General features: G+C 54.2%; 1 protein-coding gene across 2 annotated transcripts in view; it reads left to right on the top strand.

The window, feature by feature from the left end:
• Window positions 1-7,126: 7,126 nt before the first annotated feature.
• DENND4C (DENN domain containing 4C) overlaps window positions 7,127-7,356 on the top strand; it is a 1,124,311-nt gene continuing 1,124,081 nt past the window's right edge. The window contains exon 1 of one of the 2 annotated variants that reach the window (XM_085634595.1): window positions 7,127-7,337. The gene's annotated coding sequence lies outside the window, so the exon portion shown is untranslated. The remainder of the gene's footprint in view (window positions 7,338-7,356) is intronic. The other variant, XM_085634603.1, reaches the window with a different exon arrangement.

Here is a 7,356-nt window from a genome sequence, read left to right as displayed (position 1 = left end):
CGTAGGGCCACTCTAGCCGCCCCACCACCCCACAAGAATTGGCCTAAGGCCGTGTTAACCCGAAGGAACCATCTAGGGGAGATAGGATACGGATGATTCTGTAGCTAGGATACGGATGATTCTGTAGCTAGTATAATAGACGCGGAAGAGAGACCATCTTGAAGATGGCCGAGCGACCGTAAATAGACAGAGGCATGTGGGACCAAACCCTAATGTCCTCATGCACCCTATCCCACACCGGCGCCAAGTTTCTGTCCCAGGATGTAGTCTGTGAATCGGAGAGGAACACATCCCCCCATGCACCACCTGTACCGAGGAGGCCCACGCACCAAGGTCAACACCCCCCCCCCCCCCGCCCCGCCCAGGACCCAAAGAGTAGACTTCAGCAGATTCATGTAGAGGCCAGATGTCTCACTGAACACCTACATGATGCCTAACAGCCGCGGGCCAGTCCTGTCTAAGTTGGTAAGGAAAAACAACACATCATCAGCGTACAGGGCTATACGATCCGACAATCCGCCTGGTCATTCTAGGCCAGTAACCTGAGCGTCAATTCGCATGCAGGCAGCCAGGGGCTCCATGGCCAAGGCAAACAAATAGGGAGACAATGGGCATCCTTGTCTGGTGCCCCGACCGATGGAGAAAGTCGATGAGACAGACCCCGCCACTCAAGACAGACGCCGTTATGTTGGTATAAAGGAGAGCAAGATAGGACAAGTAGCGGGGCCCTATGTTCAGTCTACTCAGATGTGCAAAGAGATACTCCCAACTCAAAGAATCAAATAAGTAGGGCAATTTCCGCAAGTAGAAGTGCCGCACGTTCCCCCAGGCTCCTGACTGTTGCAATGGCTATATGCGCCCTACGGATGTTATGGCGGGTCGTCCGCTGGGGCATAAACCCAGCCTGATCCGGATGAACCAAGGAGGAAATATGAGGCCGGAGGCGATTGGCCAATGCCTTGGCCAGGACCTTAGCTTCAGCATTGAGGAGGGAAATAGGGTGATAGGACGCATGATGTTCGGGAGGTCTACCAGGCTTGTGAAAGACTACCACCTCTGCATGCCTCTAATCAAGGGGTAGGCGACCGCGCTCTCTAGCCTCCTCCACCACCTTACGGTAACGGGAGCAGAGCTGTAGGAAATACCATTTGAAAAATTAGTTTAGGAAACCATTGGGACCAGGGGCCCTCCTGGGGTGTAGCTCCCCAATAATAGCAGTACCCAGCTCATCCTCAGTAAGGGAGCGATCCAGCTTCGTACTGACATCGTCCGGTAGGGCCCTAGGCAGAAGGTCGTCCAGGAAGTCGGCCTATCGTATCTGCCGATAGGCATTCTTTGTGAGCGTACAGGTCAGCATAGTGTACCGCAAAACTCTCTGCGATGGCCGAAGGGTCCAATATTGGTGACCCATCCGGTTCCACAATGCCCGGAAGAGCTAGGGAGCCCAACGATCCCTGACACAATCTATGCAGCAACTTGCTCGACTTGTCTCCCCACTGATGGATCCTGCTCCGGGTTGCCAACCAAGCCTGATGGTCTTCATCCAGCAGAAGATGGGAGTAGCCCTGTTGTGCAAGCAACAGTTGGCGGCGGGCCAGCCGCCCCCTTCCTCCTTGCTACGCCCCTCCAGACCCAGAATTTCAGTTTCTGCTCGAAGAGACTCTCTACGCGCTTTGCAGGCTGCAGCACAAAAGGAGATGTCAACCCTGCAGAGGGTGGGCTTCATTGCTTCCCAAAGAGATTCGGCTGCACGTACCGACCCAACGTTAAGATATAGATATTGGTCAATGGCCTCCTTCATATGTTCCCTGTAGTCTTCATTTTGAAGGTTCTAGGTCGAAAGGCGCCACCGAAATGGCCCGCGTGCCAACCCGGCGCACAGGATGATAGCCACCGGCGAGTGGCCCGAGAGCCCACGGGGAAGAATATCTGCTGCCACCACCCGGTTGGCCACCACCTGAGAGACAAAGATACAATCAATACGGGAAAAGGAGTCATGGACCACCGATAGGTATGTGTACCCCAGCCGCACCATGTAGCCTGCGCCAGGAATCAGCCCAGTCCAGGTCTGTCACCAGAGAGTGGAGCTTGGTAGGGCGACAAGCCTCAGGGGGTCCTCCAGGCCTCCACCGATCTTGGCCTACGTCCAGTACATCATTCCAATGCCCGCCTACCACCGCCAGGCCCTCCGGTATGTCCACCCATAAGGTCAAAAGTTACTCCACCAGCCCCCAGGACAACGGCAGGGGGGCATATGCACTCCCCAGTATCACAGGTTCGCCACCCACCGAGCCCTGAAGGAAGAGGTACCTGCCCTGCATGTCTCCCCATGTCTTAATGTGTGCATAGGGGACCCGTGATGAATTAGGACTGCGACTCCCCGAGACCCTCGCACAAACTCCGAATGGCACACGTGTATGTAACCAAAACACTGAAAACACAGCGCCTTCGTCCCCATGAGGTGAGTCTCCTGCGGCATTAGGATATCTGCGCTGACACGCTTGGCTTGTTTAAGGATTGCCGTACATTTAATCTGATCAAGCGCCCCTCTAACATTCCACCTTAATATTCGCAGGGACCCAGTTGGATCTGACGATCTACCCAGCGTAGCAGTCATATAGGGGCTCAGTAAAATATGAAAAACGCCGGTGGCACAGGAAAAGGAGGGCAGCATGGCTCGGACGTGAATGGAACAGTGCGATTAAAAGGTAACAACCCCCAAGAACATCCCAACCAGTCCCCCCCCACCCTATACCTCAAAAACAGTGAAGTATCTGTTGCGGCAGACAGAGCAGGTTGACCCCAACAGGGGGTACCGCCCCTCACCCACCAATGGATCCCCAACTTACAGCCCATTGTCCACTCGCCCTACCCTTGACCAGTAAAGTCCAGCAGAGACATCGACCGACTGTCGTCTCCTGCCAATTCAAAGTACCTGAGGTTCGTAGACGGTTGGCTCGAGTGCTGATTAGCCAGTTGGCACAGTCTGTCGCGGGGCAGACCCCGCATGAGATGAGACATCGCCAGATATGGATCGCTGTGGAGACCTGGAGCGCCCGGAACCCCCCCCCCCCCTTTAACTTTAGGCAAATTCCGAGCCACCCCACTCGAGGAGGAATCGGAGTCTCTCCCAGGCGGTGAGTGAGGACGCAGCCTCACCGTCTCGTCCGTCCATAAGAACACCTCCTCCGGGGAATCAAAGAAGTGGTAACGAGAGCGATGAACAACCCGCAGCCTGGCCGGGTAGAGCAATGCATACGGGAGCTTGAGCCCTCGAAGGCAGGCCTTAGCTGCCAGAAACGATTGCCGCTGCTTTTGGACCAATTTAGTATAGTCAAGAAAGATCAAAATACGGGCATTGTCATACAGCAAAGGTTCTTTGGCCCTAGCCTGCTTCAGGATAGCATCTCGGTCATGGTAGTTATGTAATTTCGTAATTACTGGCCGCGGGCGATCCCCTGCCGGGGGTTTCTGCATCAGGGCCCTGTGGACGTGTTCAATGACGAAGCATTTGGAGAGGGATTCCGGGGGCAGCCAACTCTCCAGCCACTGGGTAAGGAACCGCTCCATATCTCCAGATTCACACCCCTCTGGGAACCCAACAAAGCGGAGATTATTGCGTCTCGCCCGTCCCTCAGCATCCTCCACCCTCGACGCCAGGCCCCGCTGAGCGCTCTCCAGGGAGGTTACTCGTTGTCGCAGGGTGGTGACCACATCCTCCACCCCGGAGATTCTTGTTTCAGTCTCAGTGATGTGGACCACTGCATTCCGCAGGTCCTGGCGCAGCAGCATAACATTGGCTCCAACTGCCCCGATCTTGGCATCCAGGGCATCCCTGGACTGGGTAATGGCTGCCAGGAGAGTGGCATTGTCCGGCACGTCTCCCTGGCCCCCCCCCCCCACCGACACTGCCGCAGAGGCCCCGGGGCCGGTGAATTTGTCCATCGTGCTCTGCTTCGCCGAGTCCCCCTCCCCCGGTTTTATCCCTCGTCATGACTGGCCAAATGTTCACCTGCAACACAAGAGGCGAGCAGTCGAGCAACAGTGAATCCGCGCCGCGAAGGTGGGGTCAGCACAGGCTTCCCAAGGGTAGCTACGGCTTCGGGCCGCCGCCCACAAGGCTCGATACAGCCGCCGAAACAGCCACTGTTGGAGCAGGGCCCAGGGGCGGAACACGGAGTCCAGAACGTCCACACCAGACCCAGGGGGAGGGGGCAGAGATAAGGGACCCAGATGTCGGAGCAGACGCTAGTCCGTAGAATGTTTCAGGCCTCCACAGACCGCATGTGCAGCCCGCGGGGCCTCCCAGGCCGCCAGAGAAGAGAGTCCGCCAAATCAGAGGGAGGCCGATCACCACGCGGCCCGGGGCTCTCACACAGACTGCTGCGACTCACCAAGAGCGTCACACGGGCCCTCCACGAGCTCACCTCGCGGTCCGGTATGACCGCCGAACAAGGATGGTCCGCCCTGCGATGTCCGAGGCGCGGGGCAAATGACAGACACCGTTGGGCGCGCAGGGGATCCAGTGCACCACCCCTCAACACGCTAGGCCTGCCGCCGCGGCTTCGCCCCCAGCCGGGGAACACCACTAGAGCCGCATGCAAGATCACGGCTTCTACGCCGCCTCCAGGTCCCAGCGGCGAATGTCACCGCCTCAGGACATGGCGCGAGTCAGGAGTCACACCGGTAAGTAGCGCCAACTTGCTACACCTCAGGAAAGGCAATGACAGGGATGTTGCGGCAGGAGGAGCAGGATAGATGAAGGATGAATATCAGGGCTGGACGGAGCTCACCCAGCACACGTCCGCCATGCTGGCTTGCCACGCCCCACGCCCTCCGGGCTTCTTGATTAACACCTCACTCCACAACTGGTGAGAGTCCAGCTACTTTGCTATTTGGGAGAGCCATCAGAACAAGACTACCTCAATGGACCCTGGATCGATCAGTAAATACAGAGAAGGTTCGAGACACCAACGCGACTCAGAAAAGGAAGATGAAAACATATGCAGATCGGCGTCAGCATTTCCAGGAGACAGCCTCAACAAACGAGACTGGTGTAGGAAGAGAAAGAGCCGGAGGCAGCAGATCAATATAGGAGTTTATTTCCAATGAACTAGTGCACATCAGGCAGCGACCGGCTGGCGCAGGTCCCAGAAACAACTGACTAAGTCCGCTGGAATCCTTGTCCGCCATTCCATCTGCCAGCACGGGTTAAGTTTAAACTTAATACAGAGCTTGTTGCTATCCTGTGGAGCCTCGGAGAAACACACAGACCCAAACAATGAGGAAAATGTGACGTGCTTGCAAGTTTTCACAAACTGTATCAAATACTTTAGATAGGCCCAATCCACTATGGCCACTGAGTGTGATGTCATGCGCAACAACTTCCAGATGAACGTCATGACCTGCAGAGCTACTTAGCAACGTGCTAAGCCGGCTCGGCTGCGGAGAGTTGCCAAACAATGCAGGATACGAGGTGATGTCATTGTGTTGATGAGCACGCTCATGCCAAGGAGGGGCAAAATACCCTTGCTGGAGAGAAATGTGGAACTGGGTATGCCCATGCACACCCTGGAAGGAGCTACAGAGCCTCCTCGCACACCATCAATTCCGCGTCCACGCAGCTACATTGGACAGAAGCCGTGCCGAAGTATTTCCCAAAGAAGGTGCGAGGTGCCAAAGGGCGAAGAGCCGAGGAGTGTTGGTGGGCAAGACCTACTCGTCGCCAAATGTAGTAAGTGAATGATTACTTTTTTTGAGGCAGCAGATCAATGTAGTTTATTTCCAAGGAACTTGCCCACAACATGCAGCAATCGGCCGGCTCAGATCCCAGGAACAACTGACTAAGTCTGCTGGAATCCTCGCCCGCTGTTCCATCTGCCAGCACAGGTTAAGTTTAAACATAAACACTATAATACAGAGCAAGTGCAGATTGAGCAAAGATCATAGCGCACAAGCTGCACCAAACGCGCTGCAATGCACTACATCGGGGTACTGGTTAAGCAGCAACTAAGACAGAAAACAGACACTCCTTTTGCCGCTGATTCTTTACAGGTTGTGGTGTGCAAGGGACATATGATGACAGCCCACCGCCCTGGACAATCCATCAATTGGGACACATAACATTTTAAACACTTACCACAACACTTGCAAAGTCCTGAAATCATAAATGAGGTGACCCTGCTAGCAGGTCCGTCTCAAGCGCCTGAGCCTATGTCGCCATGGACCGCAATCACTTCGGATCACCCAAGGTGACAGACAAGTGCACACACTTCACAGACAAATCGAGGAAATATGATTTTTGCATGGTCTTCAACTTTTTTTTTAACAAAGGGGAAGATGTAGCCTATTGATGTCATGCGCACTAGAACCCTTGTGGTTCTGGGCGGACTCTGAAGAGGAAACAAGTAATATAGGGGAGGTGTTAGGGTGTGGTTTAAGTGAAGTATGATGTAATGTGCAGTGTGTGAATATATGCTTAAGAATAAAGTAATACTTGATAGCAGCTCCCATGTGTCTTGATTCAACTGCAAGCTCATGGGCTGCGGAAGACACAACACTGGTGACGAGGAATCAAGTCACACTATATCTAACACACCAGGAAGCAGTCAATATAGCAACATTCGAACCATTAGCATTTAACAGGCAGAACATCCGCTGTCAGTAAATACTAGAAATACAACATGTACTTTGGCCGTAGCCTGCCGGGAAGAGACAGCGTTCCGTTTCACTTGGCCTGAGAGAAAGTGACTTGCCCGGCTGTCAGTCGTACACGGTAACATACACAGAGATAAACCCTGCCCTCCTCCACCACCATCCCCTCCTTCTCCACACTTCCCTGCCGCTCAGAACGATAGGAGGAAAAAACCGAGCGCGACCTGCCTCGCCCAAGAAAGCCTGCACCACCCAGTGAGTGACTGACTGACTAACATCAGCCAAGCCAGCCGCCCTGCTCCAAACTGGGCGGCAACCAGCTTTAGGAGGACGGCTCTGTCAAAGGCACGTGCGAACTCCAGAGCCAATCGTCACTTCGAAACTATGTGTACCGCTCTAAGATTGGCTTACGTGCCCTCAGTGCTCCAACCCTAGGTCACCTTACACATTGACATGCCTCCCCCTCCCAGAAGACACCAGAATATGTTCAACAGTGGGATTGGTTGTTTTTCCGACTCGGAAGTGCTAAAGTTATGTACAAAATGACATCAGCAACGGACGACGGACATTAAGTTCAGTTTACAGACTGTCCGTGCAAGTTGAGGACAGGTTATTGGCTTAAATGGTTGAATATTTTGGACGGTTATGTCTGACATCTATTCATTTTAAAATGACTAACTGAGGTAAGGTGATGGTCGGATT

This window comes from Triturus cristatus, chromosome 2_1 (assembly GCF_964204655.1).
Source record: "Triturus cristatus chromosome 2_1, aTriCri1.1, whole genome shotgun sequence".
NCBI lineage: Eukaryota > Metazoa > Chordata > Amphibia > Caudata > Salamandridae > Triturus > Triturus cristatus.
This window is presented reverse-complemented; position numbering and strand designations above follow the sequence as displayed.